The 25,272-nt window shown below is 41.3% G+C and overlaps 1 protein-coding gene across 4 annotated transcripts in view; it reads left to right on the top strand.

The window, feature by feature from the left end:
* Positions 1 to 25,272, top strand: part of FAM222B (family with sequence similarity 222 member B) — a 73,234-nt gene that overhangs the window by 22,215 nt on the left and 25,747 nt on the right. Inside the window, exons 1-2 of one of the 4 annotated variants that reach the window (XM_037069825.1) lie at positions 6,312 to 6,557; positions 17,633 to 17,702. The exons of 1 other annotated variant lie outside the window; for it this stretch is intronic. The gene's annotated coding sequence lies outside the window, so the exon portion shown is untranslated. Of the gene's footprint in view, positions 1 to 6,311; positions 6,558 to 17,632; positions 17,703 to 25,272 lie in introns of those variants that run through there. 2 more of the 4 variants (XM_037069824.1, XM_037069826.1) reach the window with 2 other exon arrangements.

The following is a 25,272-nucleotide window of genomic DNA, read 5'->3' as shown; positions in this document are numbered from 1 at the left end:
TGGAACAACAAATTTATGTTTCTCTCTTTCTCTTCTCCCACTCCATTACTCTCTCTAGAAATCAGTAACTAAAAATTTTTTAAAATGGATGTGATTATTTTATAATACAATCTAAAACTTGGTATTTTAAATTTTTTTAAATATATTTTATTGGTTATGCCACTACAGTTGTTCCATTCACCCCCTTCATTCCCCTTCACACTCCCTCCCCCGCCATTCCCTCCCCCTTTAGTTTGTGTCCATGTGTCACAAGTTCTTTAGATTCTACACTTCCCACACTATTCTTGCCCTCCCCCCTGTCTATTTTCTACCTACCGTCTATGCTACTTATTCTCTGTACCTTCTCCCCACTTCTCCTCCTCCCACTCCCCTGTTGTTAACCCTCCATGTGATCATTGCTATGGTTCCGCTCCTGATCTAGCTGTCCTCTTGGTTTGCTTTTGTTTTAGGCGTGGTTGTTAATAACTGAGTTTCCTGTCCTTTTACTGTTCATATTTTTTATCTTCTCTTTCTTAGATAAGTCCCTTTAACATTTCATATAATAAGGGCTTGGTGATGATGAACTCCTTGAATTTGACCTTGTCTGAGAAGCACTTTATCTGCCCTTCCATTCTAAATGAAAGCTTTGCTGGATAGAGCAATCTTGGCTGTAGGTCTTTGGATTTCATGACTTGGAATACTTCTTTCCAGCCCCTTGTTGCCTGTAAGGTCTCTTTTGAGAAATCAGCTGACAGTCTGATGGGCACTCCTTTGTAGGTGACTGTCCCGTTATCTCTTGCTGCTTCTAAGATTCTCTCCTTCATTTTAATCTTGGCTAATGTAATTATGATGTGCCTTGGTGTGTTCCTCCTTGGGTCCAACTTCTTTGGCACTCTCTGAGCTTCCTGGATTTCCTGGAGGTCTATTTCCTTTGCCAGATTGGGGAAGTTCTCCTTTATTATTTGTTCAAATAAGTTTTGCACTTGTCGCTCTTCCTCTTCCCCTTCTGGTACCCCTATAATTCAGATGTTGGAACGTTTAAAGATGTCCTGGAGGTTCCTAAGCTTGTCCTCAACTTTTTGAATTCTTGTTACTTCACATTTTTCTGTTTGGTCATTTTTTTCTTCCTTCCGGTCCACTCCCTTGATTTGAGTCCCAGTTTCCTTTCCATCACTCTTGGTTTCCTGTGTACTTCCCTTCATTTCAATTAGTTTAGCCTTCATTTGTTCCTCTAATTTGTGACTAAAATCAACCAGTTCTGTGAGCATCCTGATCACCAGTATTTTGAACTGTGCATCCGATAGGTTGGCTATCTCGTGGTTGCTTAGGAGTATTGGCTCTGGGGCTTTGAGCTTTTCTTCTTCTTCAGCCATAATGTTTTGGTCTGTTTGCACCTGTTACGTATGAGGGGCGGAGCCCTAGGTGTTCACCAGGGTGGTGCAACCCAGTTGCTGGCTTTTGTGGGGATGGGGTTAGAGAGGGGCAGTGGTGTTTTTGTGGGGATGGGGTCAGAGAGGGGCAATGTTCTCTTGGACCTTGGTCCCCTCTGCTGTTTCTCCGCAAGCAAACTGGGCCCCCTGGTGCCAGCTTCTGGGTGTGTGAGTCTGTGCACCCTCCACGACCCTGTGGATCTCTCCAACAAACTCTCTGTGAGCCTGGGAGCTTCTCCCAGCACCTCGACCCCCCAAATTTTTCCAGTTGGTGCTTTTAGGCTTTAATTCTCGTCGCTGGGGTCCTAGCCTGCACGGTCTGTCTCACTGCTCGCTCCTTCGCCTGTCTTATCTGTGCGAGAATGTGTGACTGCCAGCCACCTTGCGCCCTCACTGGGTCCGCCTGTTGCCACACCACACGTGGGATCTGCCAATCGCTGCCTGTGTGCCTGGGTCGGTCCTGCTGCTTTTTCCTGCCCAACCCCCTCTGCCAGCTGCTGACTCTGCCCCTCTTACTGGTCTGGCTGAATGGTTCGTTGTTGTCAGACCTCCATACAGTTCAATTTACTGTGTTTTGGTTGCTAAAACTTTGTTGTCTTTAAACTTGGTTGTGCGAGGAAGTACAGTGTTTCCACCTACACCTCCCTTTTGGAGGTCGGTATTTTAAATTTTTTATTGAGATGAAATATACTTCCAGAAAAAGTGTACATAAATGGATAGCTCAATGAATTTTTCTCAAATTGAACTACCCAGGTAAAATAACTAGTCTCCAGATTAAGAAACATTACCAAAAAAACCCACAGCACATTACCCTTTTGGAGCCCCTCTTATAACCGTTGACCATGATGCTGCTGAAGCACAGAGTGGCCAAGTACTTACTAGTGGCACAGTAGGAACTTCATTATGTGTTCTGTCTTGAAAAATGAATTAAGGAAGTTATTAATGATTTCAGCTTTGGTGGCTGTTAATGAGAACTTGGGTCATTTAAGTGATTTGGACCATTCTTTTGCTATAAAGTTTATTAGGGTAATTATTTATTGAGGACTAACTATTACTATGCATGCCTTACTGTACAAAATTGGGACAAGAGAAGAATAAAGGCAAATATGATACTAGCTCTGAGTTACAGTCTAACTTAGGAAGACAAATTACATTAGACAACAGAATAATTAAGTGCCAAGTTGTATAGTAGTGATTCAAAAAAAGGATTCATTGCCCACAGCATCAAAGAAGGCTCCACAAGGGAGGTGGAATTTAAGCTGGACCTTGAAGAATGGGTAGGATTTGAATGGAATGGTGATAACTTTACAAGCCATGGCAAGAAAGTAGAAATGGATGAACATGATACGCAAATAATGAGCAAGCAGAATAGTCTCTTGGTGTGAGGAAAACTTGCTGAGGAAAGGTAGGGAGTTAAGTTTGATGACATTTGCCAGTGCCAGGTTATCAGGTTATAGACTGTATATAAGAGCCACGGAGCCCTGGCTGGTGTAGCTCAGTGGATTGAGCGCGGGCCTACGAACCACATGATCGCGGTTCGATTCCCAGTCAGGGAACATGTCTGGGTTGCAGACCAATTCCCAGCAGGGGACACATGAGAGGCAACCGTACATTGATGTTTTCTCTCCTTCTCTCCTTCCCTTCCCCTCTAAAGATAAATAAATAAAATATTTAAAAAAAAAGAGCCACGGAGTGGAAACTAGGATGGATGACATAGGTACCAGCGAGCCATAATATGGCTTAGTGTGTAGGAGTATTAGATTGGGAGCCAAAAAACTCAGGTTCTCATACTGACTTTTCCATTTAACAGTTATGTGACCTAGAGCAGATAATTCAACATTTCTGGACCTTGGTTTCTTTTTCTGTAAAATGGGGGGGATTTCTATTTTATAGGTTTATTATGGTGATAAAATAATAATGTGTGTGTGTGTGTATTGACACAGGGCCTTGTACCTAGTTAATGTGCAATAAATTGAACTGTTTTGTAGTTCTTAAGAGCAAATGGATGAAAGCAATGGTATGTTGAATAACAAAGATTAAGTTATAGTTGCCCCCACAGACATATGGTAAGGATCTCTTTTAGGGTAGTGGTAGTAATATAGAAAGAGTACATTTGAGGGACATGAAGAGAAATTGGACTTGAATTCCTGTTTAGGAGGAAATGTTTTGGGTGTTCTTGTGATCTTTTCTTTTTAAAATCTTTATTTATTCATTTGAGAGAGAAAGAGAAAGAGAGTTGTTGTTGTTCCCCTTATGTATGCATTCATTGGTTAATTCTTGTATGTGCCCTGACCTGGGAAACAGCTTCCATCCTTGGCATATCTGAACAACACTCATACCAACTGAGCTACTAGGCCAGGGCTGTGATTTTTTTTCTTAAGCAGTTGTAATTCCTCTGTGGTTTCTTGGATGGTATAGATACTTTTGGCAAGATATGTTTGACTTTTTAATTTCAATTTAGGTATTTGAAAACCCTTAAGAGTTTCTCGTTTATATTTTAAAAGAGGATATTTGAAGTTTTGTCTGAATAATCCAGTTGCCAACAACATTTGTGATAATAATGGCAAGACAAGTATGTTTGTTTAATTTTTATATATTGATTTTTAGAGATGGGAGGGGAGGGATGGGGAGAAACATCAATTTGTTGTTCCACTTATTTATGCATTCATTGTTATGTGCCCCAACTGGGAATTGAACCCCCAACCTTGGTGTATCAGGATGATGCTCCAACCAACTGAGCTACTAAACTAGGGCTCTTGTTTGTTTTTGATGTCTTGGTGAATTAATTGACACATGAGTGATCATGGAAGATTTTAATCCTTAAAGAAAAAAATGTCTTTATCAAGAAGGCTAGAGTTTGAGGGAAAGTACTGCCTCAGAGGTTTTCTCAGCTGTGGCCACATCACTCAGTTAGTTAGAACGTCATCCCGATATGCTAAGGTTGAGGTTCCAGGTTCCATTATTGGTCAGGACACGTACAACAATTAACCAATGAATGCATAAATAAGTGGAACAACAAATGGCTCTCTCTCTCAAATCCGTAAACAAAAAAATATTAAAGCAAAAGTTTTCCATAGACATCAGCAATAAGCTATTTTGAACAGTATTGTTGCCCTGACCAGTGTGGCTTGGTTGGTTGGGCATCATCTTTCAAAGTGAAAGGGCTCTCATTCAGTTCCTTGTCAGGGCACCTGTTTAGGTTGCTGGTTGGTCTGGTCCCCTGTCAGGGCGTTTATAAGAAGCAACCTATCCACGTTTTTCTCTTTATCTTTCTCCCTCCCTTCTCCTCTCTCGTAATAAATAAAATATTTAAAAAACAAACAAACAGTAGCTTCTTGTAGTATTGTTTAGTTATTTTAATATGGAAATAACTAATACGGAAAATGCCAGGGGATTGCTAAGTGATGTGGAGGAAAGTTGTAACTGCTTTGTGCTCTTTAGAATTTTTATTTTAGGACAGTAGAAGATGGGAAGGAACTGGACACACCTGCTAGCTGAACTGGCAGACTTTTGTGGGCAAAATTTAAAATAAAAAGTTTTCACATTTGGTTCTCTTCATGTAGACTCTGATAAAAGCTAGCCTATGAGACACCAATGAAGTTCCTCAGTAAATCTTAAACCAGAGTCTTTTAATTTGCTTAGAAAAATGAGTTGGTTTTAAGATGGGTGTGTTGTCACTCCTTTTTCACCCTCAAGAAGACAGAGGTTATATATATGAAATGTTCTAAGCTTCATATAAGAAAGGTCTATTTAAGTTTAACGTATTTTCTAGTAGGTTGTGTTTTAATTATAGTAGCACTTGGGGGGGACTAAGAGGTACTGTAGTGTGATTTAGATATGTAATATTAGTTGCCAGAATTCTGTGGGCAAAAATGACATTATAGGTAATAGCTTGCCTTCCCTCAGCCCCTTTTACTTTTTTCTTAAGTGAGCCCCACTGTGCCAAAGCAAATATCCTACAGTCCTTAGCATATTACATCTCAGCAGTGTTATGCCCCTAATGTTGGTATTAGTAATTGAAGTGCTGATGCAACCTGCCAGTTTTATGCCATGGCATGGCAGTTGCAGAGAGTTTTTTCTATTAGGTGTATGGCTTGAACAAGACTTAAGATGTTTGCTTCCTGGTTTTACTGAAACCTGCTAAGGAAGTGGTTAGCATGGGTTTAATTGGATGTAGTTGTCTTGTGTCTGAGTTGGGTTGGAGCTGTGTGTGTTCTGGTGTTCTTTTTTGCTTATGATTTAATGTATTCCCTCCCTTCCCACCACCAACTTCCAGGTACATACCTTCCCAATAAGCCCACCCCCCTCCCCATCCCTTAATTTCTACGACAGGAGAAGCAGGAGTTTCAGACAGGGTGGGTTGATATATGCAGCTGATCATTATGCAAACCTAAATCTATTCACGGTTATGAAGGAGCGCAGTTGATTAGTCTGAGAAAAGAAGGGCGAGGCATAGCGGCCTGGGGAGCATCTTTTTACTGTTGAGTGTTTCCCCATGACAATTGCTGTGGAGGTCTGAGGCAGTCTGGGAGGTACTGCCTTAGATGAGATCCCTTTTAGTATCCAGGCAGAGGGTGGGCAGCGGAGTGGGAAAAGGGGCGCGGCATCACCTGGTCCGGCTATGGGGTACTAGGTTCCCGGCTTTGGAGTGGGGACCCAGAGAGATGGGGGCAGCTCTAACAAAGAGGAGCCGCGCCGGGGCCGGGGCCGCGGGTAACTGGCCTATCCCCGGCGGCTGACCTCCCAGTGGGCCTCCCCAGTTGGCTGCTTGGCGAGTCGCTCTGCTGGCTTCCTGGCTCGCCATTGGCTTGAGGACGGGAGGGGTATCGCGGAGGGCCGGGATGGAGTTGAGGGGGCGGGGCTGGCTTCCGGCGGCGAAGGGGAGCTAGCAGCAGCCGGCTGGGGGAGGGGGTGTCGGCGCACCGCGGAGTGCTGCGCTCGGAGAGCCTGGCACCCGGACCAGCCGCGTCTCCCCCGGAGCAGACGCCTCCCCTCGCCCGCCCCCCCGCCAGGACCTCTAGAAGCCCCTTCTCTTTCGTTCTCTTGGGGCGGGGCAAGGAGAGTTGAGCTGCCCCTGGCGGGCGGGGCGGAGTCCGGAGCCCCACCGAGCGCTGCGGAGCGAACCTCACCTCTCTTCCAGGGCTCAAGGTGTGTGTGTGCTTTTTCTAACGCAACCCCGACTTCTGCCGACTTAACCTTGAGGGGAATGGAATGTGAAGTAAGACCTCCACATCCCTTTAGTTTATTTTGATTTTCTAATTCTGCCCTTCATTCTTCTTTCCCTCCTTCATCTCACCCCTGCAGCAGGGTAAGGAGATTCAGGACTCATCTCTTTTTACTGATGCCTCGATGTCGGTCGCGTAGTGAAATAACAGAAGAAAAGAGGAGCCCTTTCTTATTGGCATCTGACGCAGTAAACCGCAAAAAAAGGGGGGAAAGGCTACGAGTAGGTTTTGGAACTGTTCTACATCTTGTCCATTAAAACTGCCTTCACCGTTTTCCCTCTCAGGACTGCCTTAATCAGCAAAAACTATCTGAAAAGGAAGAAGGTGCTAGTGTAAGGAGGGCGAGCCCCCTTCAAATGGTGGCTAAAGGAAATCCTGATAGTTGTTAGCGATTAACTCCGATAAAGTCTCTTCCCGAGTACATTTTCAGCGGTTTTGTGTAGAACTAAGCCCTGCTGTAGAATCCTAGCTAGAGCGAGCAAACTTACCTTGCTGTTACTGAAACTTAAAAGTCTTAATCTGTTTTTTCCACCGGTCTGTTTCTTATATCCATAGGTTTTTCAGAGGAAGTAGTTTTGGTCGTCAAAAACCAAAACCAAACTTTAAGGAGTATCCAGATGAATTTTAATTAGTTTATTTTTTTTTAACCCCGGCCCGCAGCTTTATGAATTTGAGTGGCTGTAGCATTACAATTTGAATTGTTTTTCCGTTTTGAGTTCCTTTGCTTCTACAACTTTTGGGTTCTTTCTTTCTGAGGGACACATAGCTTATCTTCAGCAAAAGTCAGTAATCTCTTTATAGGTTTTTAATTGAGAGGAAAGTTATCAACTGATAGAAAACTCCAAATTTATAATAGAAACAAGGGGTGTGTGCACCTATGTTTGTGTTGAGTGGCAATTTCATGGCAAACTTTTAAAAAATTGTGTTGTATTTTATTTTATTATTATTTTTTAAATCTTTATGGGCTCTTTATTCAAATGGCTGGTGATCTGAAAAGACTGTGGGTTTGTACCCTAACAGACCATCTTAAATTCTGTTTTCAACCAAACTCTTTTGTAAGGAGAAGAAAAGTATAGGTAAGGGGATTGGAATTTAGGGAAAAGTTAATCAGATAAAAAGCTGCCGCATTCTTTCATTTGTGCCCTGGACCATGGTCTTTATCTGTGTCCTGGGTAGTGGGTGTCTCATCCTGGAGTACAAGGGCTCAGATGCCGTCTTGATTGCTTGAGACCTCCTGAGGTCTCACAAAGGTGGGACTGCTTATGATCTCCTGGAGTCAAGATGTGGGTCATACCTTCAGTTCCTGAAACAATGGCAGAGAGTGCCAAAGGCGCAGAGTCCGTGGAATAGGAAACTGGAAAAGCCAGTGTTCATGCTGCCTGTCACCTACCAGACCCAACAAGCAGAGACAGGGATTGAATCTTTATGGGCTTTTTATTCAAATGGTCAGTGATCTGAGAAGACTGCAGGTTTGTACCCTAATAGACCATCTTAAATTCCATTTTCAGCCAACCCTTTTTATGAGAAGAAAAGTGCAGGGAGGGGGATTGGAATTCAGGGGAAAAGTTAATCAGATAAAAAGCTGCAGCATTCTTTCATCTCTCTGTATTTTATTGTTTATGCTATTACAGTTGTCTTCTCTTTTTCCTCCTTTGCCCACCTTCACTCAGCGCCACCACCCTTTCCCTCGTGGTAAACTTGTTTTAACTGGGCATTTTATCAAAGATGTTTGGACCAGATTTATGTTAATGTTGATTAGCTAGAATGCCGGAAGGGATAAACATCAATTTGGGGGCAACACTTTAGTTAAAAAAATGTTTGGAAGGTCTAATTGGCTTTATTAAGCAATTCATGAATTGGGCTGCATCCTAGCTAGCAACTAAAAGGGCATTCCTGGGTAAATATTAATTGAAGTAATTGAGAGTTCATTCTTGAAATCTAGTCTCAGTTTCCAGAGATTGTTTTAACTGGAGTTCAGTGTTGACAGAATTGGTATGCTGGAGCTATTTTACAGTTTTAGCTGAATTAGTGGCTTTTTTTTCTTTGCATTGATTTATTGTATCTCTAACCAATAAGGAGTGGTTTGGGGTGAAAGCAAGTATTATAAAGAATAGGGATGATGAAACAGGGGACCATCTCAGTTGTGGAAATGTATTAGAATGGATCAGAAAACTTAATATAGTTTTTTTTTTAATTCTCAAGTAGACAGTATAGAATTGTGCAAAAAAGTAGATTCACAGTAAACCTTTCTTGGGTTTGGTGTTTTTATATCATTACCCATTTATTCGTTAAGACTCCATGAATAATGTTTAAATTGAAAGGCAAAGAGGATTTCTTACCCAGGGGTTACTGATAGTGAACTGTTAAAAATCATTGATTGAAGCTTTGACAGCTAACCTAGTATAAAATGAAATGTATTTTGGTGAAGCTATAGCAAGCCAAGGAAGTGACAGAAAAAACACGTATTAAAGCATACACCACCAGTTTATCTTGCTTTTACCAGAAAACTAGTTGTCTTCCTATTTGATATCCCAGGTGGTTTTTTTCTTTGTCTACCCATGGATGAGCAGTTAGTACAGCTTTATAAAGTTATATTACACTTTGCTCACTTAATTTTTTAATATTTCTGTTGTCTTGACTGATTTTTGTAATCAGTATTTTGCATGGTACAGTGATTTCCCCAAAGAACTTTCCCCAGGAGACAAAGGCTATATATAGAACTAATCATAGGTATATCTATCTACACTGGTCTCCAAATATCATTTAAGGGAGATTGAAATCCTTAGATTTAGTCCCCTGCGAGAAAACATGAAACTATGACTTGTGAGGCAACATGGTGCTACTGTGAGGATAAAGTAGCTGATTTAATTTTCTTAGCAGTCTGTTTTTATTGATTCTGCTTATTTTTGTGAAACACAGCTTTGAATGTGTTAAGGAAAAGGGCCCTATGTTTTCCTACAGGGAGACTCAAGCTCAATCCCCCATTCACATAAGAAGTATAAAATGATCCCCTTGAGAAGGTGAAGGCAAGATTGAGCCCTTGGCTTTGTTTGAGTCTCATAATAATCAGCTTGAGTGTTGTCAGGTTTGGAATTGGGTAAAGCTTGCTCAAGGTGAGAACATATTAGAGGCAAAAAGACCTGAGAATGTTGCTGTATAAGAGGTTTATTTGGAGGAGATGAATGTATTCATATGAAGATGCACTGGTGGTAGATTTTAGCTGTTCAGCTTTGTCAGTCAGATGTCTGAGACAGTATTTTTTGTGTGTTTAAGCATAACCCCCTGTCCCAGGGGTTGACTCTTGGCAGCTGAATCTTTTGAGGAAGTTGTTTGCTGTAAGTCTGAATCCAGAGGGTAGAGGACTTGGTGGAGTCTGTTATCTGTTTATGACCCAGATAAGGACTTGGAATTGGTTGCTGGTGAATTACTGAACTCTTCCTAATGAATGGTTGCTAGGCAAAGTGCATCTCAATCAGTTTAATCCTCAATAGTTTACCGGTCTGCTCTTGCTGATGGCCAGAGCTGCCTTAATGATACTGCCCTTTAAGAATCCTTTCCGATTGGCATGTATGTTATGTTGCTCAGTGGCTGGGGAAAAAAAAAGGACTAGATAATTTAGGGAGATCACTTCATCCATCTACTTACCTTTTGGTAACCTGGATCAGCATTATCATTAACATTTCTCCTGCATCAAGTGGTGGTGGTAGTTAGGGGGTTGCTCTCCAATATTAAGATGCCACTCTGTTTGATTACCTTTGGTTTTGTAACTAGTAAGGCGGTGAATGAACACATTCATTGTTCTTTGGAAACAGGCCAGTGATAAAACTGCCCTTGGGCCTGGATGGATAGAAAAATAGGACAGAGTAAACAATTGAGGGCATAAATAATGAATCTTCCAACTGAGCCTAGGGAGAGTGAAGGAGATAATCCTTAGAGCTGTTCAATCTGGCAGTGAAAGGGAGAGTCCACTGAATTAATTACCCTCACTGTGTTTGATACTGCACTTATTATGGGATTGTTAGAACTATTCAAAACCCAATTGTCTTTTAGATACAGACTTTTAACCCATCTTTTTGTTTATTTTGCTGTTTTTTTTAAAGATTTATTTTCAGAGGGGAAGGAGGGAGAAAGAGTGGGAGAAAAATAATGATGTAAGAAAGAAATATCTATCAGTTGCCTCTTGCATCCTCCTGACCAGGGTCCAACCCACAATCCAGGCATGTGCCCTGACTAGGAATCGAACCCGTGGCCCCTTGGGCTACGGGACAGTGCTCCATCTGAGCCAAAGCAGGCAGGGCCAGATCTTAGATTTTTAAAAAGATTTATTTATTTATTTATCTTTAGAGGGGAAGGGAAGGAGAGAAGGCGGGAGATACCAATGTATGGTTGCCTCTTGTGGGTCCCCTGCTGGGAACCGGCCTGCAGCCTAGGCATGTACCCTGAATGGGAATCGAACCACAATCTTTTGGTTCACAGGCCTGCACTCAATCCACTGAGCTACACCAGCCAGGGCTCAGATCTTAGAATTTTTATTAGAGATTTCATTATTTGTAAATACATATGGGAGTAAAGTTTTAAAAAGAGAAAGCCTAATCCTAGTTTATAGGAATTCTTTGGTATCTTGAATACATAGTATACTCTGAAAGTAAATGTGGGGTTATAGGGTATAATAATATAACAACTCCAAAGGTTAAGATAAGATTTTCTTCAGCCCAACAGTCATTTCCAGTGTTAATGTAAATATTTTTACTTTTGGATTAGTTTTTATCCAATTAATTAAATAAACAGTCTCTTAGTGGTCTCAGCTTTTCTTTGAGGTAGGAAAAACTAATGCCCCACGAATGTCTAAATAACTTAGACAATGATTTGATAATGAGGTCACACTCAGAGCCAAAGTCTCTAAATCCTTTTCTTTTCTGAATTTCTGATATTTTTTTCAAGAATTTTTTCCAGGATCCCTATTTGAAAAGATTTTAAAATTCCCTCTTTTTACCTTGAGCTGCTGTTTTTATTTTCTAGTGGGAAGGGAACCCAAAGACCAAGATGCCATTATTAGTCAAGAGAGGGAGGAAGGTTCAGGATGAGGTGTAGGAGGAATAAAAGATAGAGATGTAAAGGAAAGGCCAAGTTGAAATTTTATTACATTTGGTGCTGATGGATCCCAGGGAGGGAGTGTTGGACTATTCAGATCAAATTTAGTCAAGGACTAGTTTGTTAAATTTCAGCCTAGCTGAAAAGGGCGGAGGGCATTTTTACCAGCATATGGGCAGAACTCTAGTTAAGGGTTCATTCCTATCAGAAAACATAGTCCATTCTTGATTATTCATGCAGAAGGGCAAAGAGGCAAAGTATAGGTAAGACGTAAAGTTATTCCTAGGTCACATTTTATTTTATTTTTTATTATTATTTTTAAGTATTTTATTTATTTGTCTTTAGAGGGGAAGGGAAGGAGGGAGGAAGAGAAACATCAATGTATGGTTGCTTCTCGTGCATCCCCTGCTGGGAACTGGCCCCTGCCAGGAACTGGCCTGCAACCCAGGCATGTGACCTGACTGGGAATTGAACCGTGATGGCCTGGTTCACAGGCCAGCGCTCAATCCACTGAGCTACACCAGCCAGGGTCCTAGGTCACATTTTAAAGCAATAGCTTTAATTTCCTCTACTTTTTTTAAAAAGATTTTATTCCTTTATCTTTAGAGGGGAAGGGAAGGAGAGAGGGAGAGAAATATCAATGTATGGTTGTCTCTTGTGTGTCCCCTGCTAGGAACTGGCCTGCAACCCAGGCAGGTGCCCTGACTGGGAATCGAACCTCAGTCCTTTGGTTCGCAGGCCTGTGCTCAGTCCACTGAGCTACACTAGCCAGGGCTAACTTCCTCTACTTTTTACCTGCAATTTTCTAGCTGAACAAACTGATTAGAAATGTTTTCTTTGGTCATTCAAAATTAGTAAGCAAGATAGCCATGGGATTGGGTTGTACTTAGTTTCTTAATAATCGAAAGTATTATAATAACTCAGTGTTAGATCTAGAAAAGTTCAGTTTAGTATCCTCGAGACAGTTTTATTTAATATTTTATTACTTGATCTTTGTTACCCAATTACACTGGGTTCCCATGGATAATTGAGATCTTCCAAGGAAATCATAAATAAACTAGTTCTTGAGACTGGTATATCTTCTTTGTTGGCATCTTCTGGTTCCACAGTACATGCAAATCATTCATCATGTGGGTGAGCTGTAGATAGCCAAGCCAAAGAAGAACTGTTACCCAAGCAAACCCCTCTTCTAACACTGGTCTGTATGTACTCTAATGAGGGCTGTTGGCCAAAATGACATCTGTTTAGAAGTCAGATTGAGATTAAAGAAGTACTGCAAGTTATAAATTCAAAGCTGAGGGTTTCTTTTAAGTGCTGTTTAGTGGGAAAATGTTAATGTGCTTTTCTCTTTTTAGTGGAAGAGCGGCTGAATATTACAGCAATTTTATTTTAACTTTTTTGTTGTTCAATTACAATTGTCCCCACTTCTCTCCCCTCCCCTACCCACTCCCCACCTTCCAAATTCAGTCCTTCCCCTCCATGCCAGTTCCCCCCACCCTGTTGTCTTTGTCCATGGGTCCTTTATACATGTTCCTGGACTTGACTCTTACCCTTTTTTCCCTTATTATCCCCCTCTGCCCTCCCCTCTGGTTACTGTCAGTTGCTTCTTTCTCTCCATGTCTCTGGTTCTATTTTGCTCTTTTGTTTTTGTTTTTGTTTTATTTTTAAGGTTTTATTTATTTAGAGAGAGGGAAGTGAGAAAGAGAGGGAGAGACATTGATATGTGATATATTGATTGGTTGCCTCTTGCACGCCCCCAACTGGTGACTTGTCCCGCAAACCAGGCATGTGCCCTGACTGGGAATTGAACTGGTGACCTGTTGGTTCACAGGCTAGTATTAAGTCTACTAAGCCACACCAGCCAGGGCTGTTATGTTGATTAGGTTCCACTTATAAGTAAAATCATATGGTATTTGTCTTTTACCACTTATTTCATGTAGCATAATAACTCTCCAGTTCTATCCAGGCTGTCAGAAGGATAGGAGTTCTTTCTTTCTTCTGCATAGTGTTATATTGTGTAAATGTACCAGTTTTAAAAAATATTTTATTTATTTATCTTTAGAGAGGAAGGGAAGGAGAGAAGGAGAGAAACATCAATGTATGGAACTGGCCTGCAACCCAGGCACGTGCCCTGACTGGGAATCGAACCGCGATTGTGTGATTCGCAGGCCCGCGCTCAATCCACTGAGCTACACCAGCCAGGGCTAAATGTACCAGTTTTTTGATCCACTCATTTACTGATGGGCACTTGGCTGTTTCCATCACTTGACTATTGTAAATAGCACTGCTATGAACATTGGGGTGCCTACTTTCTTTTTGAATTGCTGTTTCAGGATTCTTAGGGTATAATCCTAGCACTGGGTCAAAAGGCACTTCCAGTCCTGGGTGATGTGGTTCAGTGAATTGAGCACCGGACTGTGAAGCAAAGGGTCGCCGGTATGATTCCCAGTCAGGGCACATGCCTGGGTTGCAGGCCAGGTCCCCAGTAGGGGGATGCGTGAGAGGCAACCACACAATTGATGTTTCTCTCTCTTTCTTTTTCCCTTCCCCTCTCTCTAAAAATAAATAAATAAAATCTTTTTTTAAAAAGGCAGTTCTATTTTTAGTTTTCTGAGGAAATTTCATACTGTTTTCCATAATGGATGCACCAGTCTGCATTCCTACCAACAGTGCACTAGGGTTCCCTTTTCTCCACAGCCTCGCCTTTCTGATGGTCATTTGACTGGTGTGAAATGGCATCTCATTGTGGTTTTAATTTGCACTTCTCTGATGGCTAGTGATGCTGAGCATCCTTTCATATGTCTCTGTTATAGCAGTTTTTAAAAAAGATTATCTATTTATATTTAGTTTTAGAGAGAGGGGAAGGGAGGGAGAAAGGGGGGGAGAGAAACATCAGTGTGTGGTTACCTCTTGAGGGCCCCTCACCAAGGACCTGGCCTACAACCCAGGCATGTGCCCTGACTGGGAATTGAACTGGCAGTGCTTTGGTAAGCATTGGTTCATAGGCCCGTGCTCAATCCACTGAGCTACACCAGCCAGGTCCTAGTACAGCAATTTTAAAAGGCAAGGTTTCTATGACCAGTTGACCAGCAAAGTGGTTTTGAGGATCAGTTGCTAAGTAAAAGTAAGATTTTTATGCTACTTAGAGAAATGAAATGATCTAGTCAGCATCCCTGTTGCTTCAGAGGAGAAGCTGAAGTATTTCTACCATTGGCATTTCATCGATTACTTATTAGAATTAGATTGGACTTAAATCTATTTTGAAATGAAAGGGGTATCAAGACTATAGAAGTTAAAAGGCAGCTTATCCCAGGTCACAGTATAAGAATGGAAAAGTCACATTTCCTGGGTTCCTGAATGGGCCTCTGTATTACCCAACTATTCTGCTGAAAGTGGTTTTACTATTGTAAAGACATTAACTTTTTAGCTGTGAAGGTACTGCTTGGCTTTTGCTTATCTTACTCTTCCAGACCTCTTTCATTCAACAGAAAGTGGGACCAATGGGTTAATGAAGAATCCATATCTTGGTTTTAACCTGTTCTGCCAGATCTTATGGTACATTCACTAACGGGCCTTCTAAAGGATTTTAGTACTTAGGCTTTATTCAATCCCTGTGAAGTATGGTGCAATTGGAGTATGATATTGTGTTAGAACATTTTCCCAGAGAGACCAAAGGAACCTTTCTTTTTAAGAAAAGCCCTTTGTCTGTTTCCATAGTCAGAGGCAAAATTAGATTGGAACAATGAAAAAAACAGACTTAAAAATCCATGGCTGGGTTGCTTGGCACGTCGTCCTGTATGCCAAAGAGTTGTGGGTTTGATTCCCAGTCAGGGCAAATACCTAGGTTGTGGTTTCAACCCCATCCCTGGTCAGGGAGACAACCAATCCATGTTTCTCTTACATCAGTGCTTCTCTCTGTTTGTTTCTTTAAAATCAATAAACATATTCCCAGGGGAGCATTAAAAAAAATTCAGGAGTTGAGTGGTTATCTTTTCTAGGGACACAGTAAGAATACAACTAACAACAAAATCAAATCTCTTGGGTAGTGCCCAAATAAACCTGGGAGCGTGTACATTTAGAAACAATGCCACACCATCTGTAGTTCCCAGCAACAAGTTTTCCCTAGGATTCTGTTTACACATATGATGGGGGGTGTTGGGTCCATGTCACACATTACCTTTATACTAACACTCTTATTACTGTGAAGTTGACACTCTGGAGAAGCATATGAACAAGAGTAATGAAGTACTAATAAATATTTTCCTGTTACTGAAAATAACTAAATAAATACGAACAAGTTGCTTTTTCAGCAAGCTTTATTTTAATTTATGCGTATTCTCCATGCTGAACATACTTCCCAAGTGGAATATACTGTCCTAATCATTCATATGTTTTGGGAAGATTGTTCCTTAGTGCAGCTAGAAGGAAGAGGCTGGTACCACTTCAGCCTGCACATCAACTTTGTAGCTTCCTAAAATTCTCTACCATCTCTCTCCATCCCTCCCATCTGTATACATCTGTTCATCTCTTGGCTCCCTACAACTAGTTAGGGAAGTTACATTGCTCAACCAGGGAAATGCTAGTATTTTTCAAAGTCACAGTTGAATATAACAGCAATCTTTGGTTGTGTGCAGGCTTACATTACTTTGTTGCATTATTGCTTGAAGAGTATTTCTACATTACAGAAACCAGGTTTCCACTCTTCAGAACAAGCTGACAAATTGCATTTTATTAAATGTGCAAGTGCTTAAGAGTTACACTTAAAATGAGAGGGGAAAAAACCTATATTAGTTATAGTTTTCTTTTTAAAAAACTGTTAGGTAATTAAAAGCTGTACTGCTCCCTCACATAGAAACTAGCAGATAAACCATGGAGAATCTATAGTTGCTCGGTGAGGACCATTCTGACTATACTATTTAAAAGTCACTACCTCAGCCCTGACTGGTGTAGCTCAGTGGATTGAGTGTGGGTCAACCCAAAGGGTTGCCAGTTCGATTCCTAGTCAGGTCACATGCCTGGGTTTTGGGCCAGGTCCCCAGTAGGGGACACTTAAGAGGCAACCACACATTGATGTTTCTCTCCCTCTTTCCCCTCTCTCTAAAAATGAATAAATAAAATCTTAAAAGTCACTACCCAATTCAATACTCCTCATCTTCTTACACTGTTTTTATTTTATCACAGTCTAAGAGCGTGTATAGTGTACTTGTTTGTTAAGTTTATCTGACTTGCCCACTCTATCCCATGTAAAAACGGAAGCACTATGAAGACAGAGTTTTTACCTGTTTTGTTCATTGCTGAGTTCCTAGCTCCTGGAGCAATGCCTTGCTACATAGTAGGTGCTTGATAAATATTGATATGAATTAGTCGGAGAGGTATTCTTTAATAGATAGCTGAGTATTAGGATTGGCATGCATAGAAAGTGCACTGGAGATTATTGTCTTCCTGGGTCTAGTACTATATTTAGGATCAGATTACTTAACCTAGTTTAAGGGAAAGAATATTTATGTGAAAAAAATCAAGAAATTGAGATTGTTAGTTTATTGTAAAGAAATGACAGGCATTTTGTAGTATGCAGATACGAAGGAACATTATATAAAGATAGATGACTAGCTTTTATTCACCTTGAAGGGGACAAAAGAATAGGCTGAAGTTCCTGAATAATGGGTATGAGACATGTGGAAGAATTTCCTGGTTTTAAGAATAAACACTGGAACAGGTGAATAAGGGGGGTGCTTTGTCAGAGTGGATTTTCAGTTCTAGCAACGTCCTGGAGGCAGTCGTGTGAGGAGAAAGCACAAAGCCAGGGGTCAGAAAACCTGGCTGTAGTCTGTGCACTTACTAGCTTTTACTAGTTTCTTTAGCTGTGAAAATGAGACTAATGATACCTGCCCTGACTGTCTCTCATAGGGCATTTGAAAAAATCAAGTGACAGAATCAATGTGAAAACACTTTGAAAATTATAAAGGTCTCTACAAATGTAAGTAATTTATTAATGACTTTACAAAACCACCTTTGTAAGTGATTTAGAATTATGGAATCTGGCCCTGGTCAGTGTGGCTCAGTTGGTTGGAGTGTTGTCTGGTAAACTGAAGGGTTGCGGTTTCTGCTCCTGGTCAGGGGGAATATGGAGGCATCTAGTCGGTGTTTCTCTCTCACATTGATGTTTCTCTCTCTCCCCTCCTCTCTCTCCAAAAGCAATGAAAAAAATGTCCTTGGGTGAGGATTTTTAAAAAAAACTTAAAATCATGGAATCTGGAAGTTGAATTTAGAAGTCATCTAGTCCAACTTTTTAGCTATTGAAAATAAAAGTTTAATTGAATTAATTGAGGTAGAAAATAAATTCTTTTCCATCATTTAAAAAAATGTGTTTTATTTGCCTAGGCTGGTGTGGCTCAGTGGATTGAGTGCTGGCAAAAGGGGTTGGTACCCTCTCCCTCTAGTGTGAAATAAAAGACTCTATAACTTGGCGCATCAGGCTCTCCTCTAGGTTTAGCACCAATGCCCTGCTTCTCTGCAACAGACCACTTCTGGTTCCCCAGACATGCCATTTAGTTTCATAACTTCGTGTCTTTCAATATGCTACTTTTCTTTGCCTGAAGTGGCCCATCCCTGTCAATCTGTTAAATTCTTGCTTGACCCATGTTGTTCTCCCTTCCTTCGCACTGTACCCTGGAAGTATTTGTTTTTATTTGGGTTTTCAATCATTTTACTCACTTTTTCCTTTTTTTTTTTTAAAAAATTGAGGTATAGTTTGACATACAACATAGTATTAGTTTCAAGTATACAACATAATGATTTGCTATTTGTATGTGTTACAAAGTGATCATCACAGTAATAGCATTGCTCACTAGGGATTTTGTCTGTCATGGTTGTATTTTCAATTCATAGTACTACCACAGTGCCTGTTGTATCACAGGTACTCAGTGAATGAGTGAGTGAGTGAGTGATGTCCCTACTAAGTGTTCTCTTTTTCAAATTAAACTCTTGTTTTTCTTTACTATCCACATTACACTTTCTAGGTCCCTCTCTAGTTTCTGCATCCCAACTGAGCCCTAGGCTTTTTCACATTCCACATCAGAAAGTGTTGTATTTTAATGACTAGAAGAAGTGAACTGCAACCTCCCAAAATAACTTTTACTGAGAAGTGTACCAAATGGGCAGATGGTCCAGCCGCTTCTTTGGGGAAGGTTCTGATTGCATTAATTTCCAGCCATCTCACCCATGCTGGTGTGACTCAGTGGCTTGAGTGCCAGCCCGGGAACCGAAAAGTCAGTTTTGATTCCGGGTCAGAGCACATTCCTGGGTTGTGGGCCAGGAGGCCAGTTGGAAGCATGCGAGAGGCAACCGATTAATGTTTCTCTCATACATCCCACTTTCCCTCCCTTCTCTTCCCTCTAAAAAGATAAATAAAACCTTTAAAAAATTCTAGCCATCTCCTTGCCAGAAAAAAGCCCAAATCACCTGAGAAAAAAATGAGCAGAGATAGCACTTTGTACCTGCTTTTTTCTCTTTTACCTTATGTCACTTCAGCAGAGTACCTGCTTCCCACCCCCTTTATAGTTCACTATTGATATAAAGACCACAAGACAAATGGTTTCCTAAGACTTTTTAATATGCTTAGGAGTCTTAGCTCTTTGGGCTGTAGACACAGTTGAGGAGCAGAGAGTCTGATACTAAATTCCAGGAGAAAGGGCACAGTTCTTGTCCAGAATTAAAGGCAAATGAGTTAGGCAGCAGGAATCTGTTAACTCCAAAACTGATTCAGAAGTAATTTAATCTTTGCTATTGAAGCAGATCAACAGTGCCATTTGCCTGTCTAAAAATGAGATTACCAGGATTCTCTTAGAAGAGAATAAATTATTAGTGTAGTCGTAGCTCCTGGCTTGCATATCTTCTTACAATACATGTTAGTGGCACAGGGCACATCTATTGCTTAGTACTAGGGTGCGAAGATCAGGTCACATTGCCTTACTTAGGGTGTCCAGGGGAAATTAACAGTTCTCAGCAACCCACAGCCTTGATGAGCTTGGTTATTGTTAAAATTCATCTTTATCAAAGGAAGCATTGCTTAGTGATTTTTCTCCTAGCCCAACATCCTGGGCATTAGCTGGAATTACTGAGTGATTTGCAGTGGGGAAACCATGAGAGCAATTTCTGTTTTGTCCACAAATTATCATTAGCAGTTTCATTTGCAGATTGAAGGAGCAGGAGGAGTGTTCTCTTAGCCAGTTGCAGCTTCCCTCCAATTAGGGCGTTAGTTCAATTATGTCCAATTAACTTTTATTGCAGCTAGTGGTGATAATTACTTGCAAGTCAGTTTTTTGGCGGCAGTTATACACTGAAGCATGTCTTGATGGATTTTAATAACCAAAGTGACACATTTCATGCCCTACCTACACTGCAGTTAATTTCTTTTTATTTTATTTTTACTTATTTATTTTGGAGGGGGAAGAGAGAAACATCGATTTGATGTTTCACTTATTTATGTATTTATTGGATGATTCTTATATGTGTCCCGACTGGAGATCAAACCCACAACTTTGGTGTATTGGGACAATGCTCTAACCAGCTGAGCTACTCGGCCAGGGCCTGCAGTTTCTTTTTCCATACCTCTTTCAGACAGGAGGTCAAAGAACTGTAAAAATTCATCTTACAATTAAAACATACTGTTCTTTTTTGAAGAGCACTTTTTTGAAGAGCTAGGATCATATTTTAAAAGAATCTATTAGGAATTGCCATGGTGTCTTTTCATATTCTTAAATCATAATCATACCCTTGAGTTCATTGCTGCTTATCATAGGAGAATAGGTTGAGATGGAATTAAATGTAATTCATAGCAACATGTGCTGATTGTTAAGGCTATGGTAATTGGCAAGGTGCAGTTTAGTCTTCTTGCATTTGAAATTCTCTTCAAAGTGCAAAAGTAAACGTTTGTTTTGGGGTACTTTTAAAATTAGTAGAACGCCGAGAACGTGTTTCTTTAGCTCTGTGGGAATTTTAGTATGTTGTTTTAATAACCAGTTACATAATATATTTAGAAACAGTCCCTGCTAGGTGGAAAAGAGGGAAAGGAAGAAAATAAATTGTTTGTCTTCCTCTGAAGATGACTAAATTTTTTTCTTCAGACATCCCCTTCATGTTGCTGTTTGATGGTTACCCTGAAAAGTAAATGGTCTTGTAAGCAAAATCTTACTTCCTTAACCTGCAAAAGAGTGAAGTTAATTTCTCCTAGGAGTGTTCTTAGATCTCCAGATGACTTGCTGCTGCTTTCATTTCAGATGCTGTTCTCAACTTAGTGTCCTTTGTAGCTAGTGCTTTCTTCCCAGGGACCGATCAATCTCCTGAGATACATTCATGTATGGCAGTGCGTTTTAAGAGTCTATTTTTGTTAGTATTTATTTAATGTAAGGAAAGAAAATTTATGGCTGCTTGGAGGAGAGCCATAATATACTTGGTCCTCCTCCAGAACTTCGTGATCACGCTAAATAGGAAAGAAGAAGAAAGGATAAGTGATAAACATCTTCCTTACACTACTTCAAAGCTCTTCATTGATTGTTACTGAAAACCTTTCTGCTGTTGAATAACCAAGACCCTGCCTGCCAGCTGCTTTTTGGTGTGAAAGTGGAGAAGCTAGTTATACTTGGTCTGGAGATAAAGCTTGTGGTGTTATTTGAAACTTTTTGTACAGTGGGAGGAAAAGAGTGTCAAAACTCTGTTACACTCCAGAATATATAACTAGGCTTTCCTTTATAGCATAGGGGAGTTTGCATGGCACTTGTTTAGGTTCAGTATGTGTGTTTAGAAGGAAGAGCCCTGAAAAACTCTTAAGCCCTGGCTGGATAGCTCAGTTGACTAGAGTGTTATCCTTGTACACCAAGGTCGTGGGTTCGATCCCCGCTCAGAGTACATACAGGAATCAACCAGTGAATGCATAAACGAATGGAGCAACAAATTGATGTTTGTCTGCCCCACCCTTCCTTTCTCTTTAAAAAAGTTTTTTGCCCTGGCTGGTGTAGTTCAGTGGATTGAGCATGGGCTGCAAACCAAGGAGTCACAGTTCAATTTCCAGTCAGGGCTTATGCCTGTGTTGCAGGCCCGGTCCCCAGTGGAGGCCATGGGAGAGGCAACCATACATTTGTGTTCCTCTCCCTCTCTTTCTCCTTCCCGTCCCCTCTCTCTAAAAATTAAAAAAAAAGAAAAGAAAAGAAAAAACATGAACTTAATGGCAGTGTTAGTGAATGTTAGTCCTGAAGAAGGGAAGGTCACTAATAAGATCTTCAAGATAGACATCTCTGGACTTTCACCAAGATGGAGGCATAGGTGGAAACACTGTGCCTTCTCCCACAACCAAGTTTAAACATAACAAAGGTTTGGAGAACTAGGACACACCCAAAGACCAGAAAACGGAATTATACGGAAGTCCGACAGCTACGAACTGTTCAACGGGACGGTAAGAGAGGCGGAGCCAGCAGTGGAGCTGGGTCGGGCAGGACAGATCCCCCGACCTAGGCGCGCAGGCAGCCCAGAACCAGTCGGGGTGTGGGGCAGACTGACTGCGGTTGCACATTCGCGCACAGTGAGACGACCACACAGGCCCCAGGGGGCGAACCCAGTGGTGGAGAGCTGACAGCGGCGGCACATTTGCGTGCAGTGGAACGAAACTCATGGGCCTGGTGACTGTGGTGGCTGGGGCGCGGGGGCCGTGGTGGCAGGCGGCAGACGGGAAGCCATTGCCCCTCTCTGACCCTGCCCCCACATACAACGTCACAACCCAGCAACTTATTTGCCCTGTTCTAGTGAACACTTTAGGGCTCTGATCCTGCTACAGAACAGGCACGAACAGCCCAAAAGATGGTGCAAGAAGAACTCAAAGTCCCAGAGCCAATAACTCTAAGCGACCCAGAAATTGCCAGCCTCTCAGAAGCACAATTCAACACACTATTTATCAGGATGCTCACAGAACTGGTAGATTATAGTCACAGATTAGAGGAACATAGTCACAAATTAGAGGAACATATGAAGGCTAAACTAATTGAAATGAAGGGAGATGCACAGGAAACCAATAGTGATGGAAAGGAAACTGGGACTCAAATCAATGGAATGGACCAGAAGGAAGAACAAAACATCCCACCAGAAAAGAATGAAGAAATGAGAATTCAAAAAAATGAGGAGAGGCTTAGGAACCTCCAGGACATCTTTAAACGTTCCAACATCCGGATTATAGGGGTACCAGAAGGGGGAAAGAAACAGCCACGAGTGGAAAACGTATTTGAACAAATAATAAAGGAGAACTTCCCCAGTCTGGCAAAGGAAATAGACTTCCAGGAAATCCAGGAAGCTCAGAGAGTGCCAAAGAAGTTGGACCCAAGAAGGAACACACCAAGGCACATCATAATTACATTAGCCAAGACCAAAATGAAGGAGAGAATCCTAGAAGCATCAAGGGGTAAGGGGACAGTCACCTACAAAGGAGTACCCATCAGACTGTCAGTGGATTTCTCAAAAGAGACCTTACAGGCAAGAAGGGGCTGGAAAGAAGTATTCCAAGTCATGAAATCCAAAGACCTACAGCCAAGATTGCTCTATCCAGCAAAACTTTCATTTAGAATGGAAGGACAGATAAAGTGCTTCTCAGACAAGGTCAAATTCAAGGAGTTCATCATCACCAAGCCCTTATTATATGAAATGCTAAAGGGACTTATGTAAGAAAAAGAAGATGAAAAATATTAACAGCAAACACACAGTTATTAACAACCACACCTAAAACAAAAGCAAACCAAGAGGACAGCTAGATCAGGAGTGGAACCATAGAAATGAAGAACACATGGAGGGTTAGCAACAGGGGGGTGGGAGGAGAAGGGGGGAGAAGGCACAGAAAATAGCATAGATGGTAGGTAGAAAATAGATAGGGGGGAGGGCGAGAATAGTGGGGGAAATAAAGAATCTAAAGAACTTGAGACACGTGGTTATAAACTAAGGGGGGGAGAATGGTGGGGGAGGGAGTGTGCGGGTGGAGGGGAATGAAGGGAGGGAATAGAACAACTGTAATGGTATAATCAATAACATGTATTAAAAAAAGATAGACATCTCTTTTGGAACCTTTCTAAAGGTGAAGTTCTCCATCTTTAAGGTAAGAGGGAAGCATGAAGGTCACACAGCATTGCCAGAATAGAGTTGAGGTTGGGAGAGAATTTGAAGTATAGGCACTGGAGAAAATGTGATTCAGGTAATTGTTGAAAAGAAATTGGAAGTTGATGAGGCAGAAATATACAGGAATCCTATTTTTGCTGGCAGGAACTCCAATGTTGGTACTCAGCAATTCAGAGATAAGTTACTTGCATTAAGATAAAGTGAGAATGGTTACCAATAGACAGACCATTCTTTCCAACTTTTCTTAATGATCTGCAGTCCCCTCCCTTCCAGACCTTTACCCTCCTCTAAAAGGTACTGAATTGAGAAAGAAAGTGGGGTGGGGAGGGAAGGCGGGAGGGGGAGAGAGGAGGGGAGGCATCAATTTGTTGTTCCACTTATTTACACATTCATTGTTTGATTCTTTTTTTTTTAATTTTTAAAAGATTTTATTTATTTATCTTTAGAGGGGAAGGGAATGAGAGAAATATCAATGTATGGTTGCCTTTTGTGCACCCCCAGCTGGGAACTGGCCTGCAACCCAGGCATGTGCCCTGACTGGGAATCGAACCGTGATTATGTGGTTCACAGGCCCGCGCTCAATCCACTGAGCTATACCAGCCAGGCTTATTGTTTGATTCTTATATGTGCCCTTACCAGAGACTTACTAATAAAAGTTCTGAAAAGAATCTCAAATTTATAGAAAAGTTCCAAGTACTATACAAAGAATTATTTTTTTCCTTGAATCACTTGAGAATAAGTTGTTGACCTGATGGCTTCATCATCCCTGAATACCTTAGCGTTAATCTTCTACAAGCAAGGACATTGTCCAACATCAAATTCTGGAAGTTAACATTGATGCATCACTGTCATATAATTCTCAGATACCCCTCCTCCAGATGTTGCCAGTTGTATCAGTAATGTCCTTATTGCAAAAAGGATCCACTTCAGCCCTGGCTAAGTGGTTCATCTGGTTAGAGTGTCATCCCGTGCACAAAAAGGTTGTGAGTTCGATTCCTGGTCTGGGCACACACCTAGGCTTCGGGTTTGATGCCCAGCTGGGGCACATGCCTAGGTTATGGGTTTGATCCCCTGTCAGGGGGCTTGTGGAAAACTGATTAATGTTTCTCATACTGATATTTCTCCCTCTCTCCTTCCCTCCTCCTCCTCTCTCTCTCTCTCTCCTTCCCTCTCCTTCCTCTCTCCCAACACCCCTTCTTCTCTCTCTAAAATCAATAAAAACATCTCTGGTGAGGATTTGAAAAAGAAAAGGATCCAGTTCAGAATCACACATTGAATTTATTTGTTGTCTTTTTGCTTTCCTTCATTCTGAGACAGTTCTTCAGGCCTTCTTTGACTTTCATGAGTTTGACACTATTAACAGTTATTTGCTAGAAAGTTCCTCAGTTTAGGATTGT

This window comes from Sturnira hondurensis, unplaced genomic scaffold, assembly GCF_014824575.4.
Source record: "Sturnira hondurensis isolate 20B ecotype Veracruz unplaced genomic scaffold, ASM1482457v3 Scaffold0018728, whole genome shotgun sequence".
Taxonomy (NCBI): Eukaryota; Metazoa; Chordata; class Mammalia; order Chiroptera; family Phyllostomidae; genus Sturnira; species Sturnira hondurensis.
Note: the sequence above shows the minus strand (reverse complement) of the source record. Positions and strands in the feature narration are given on the sequence as shown.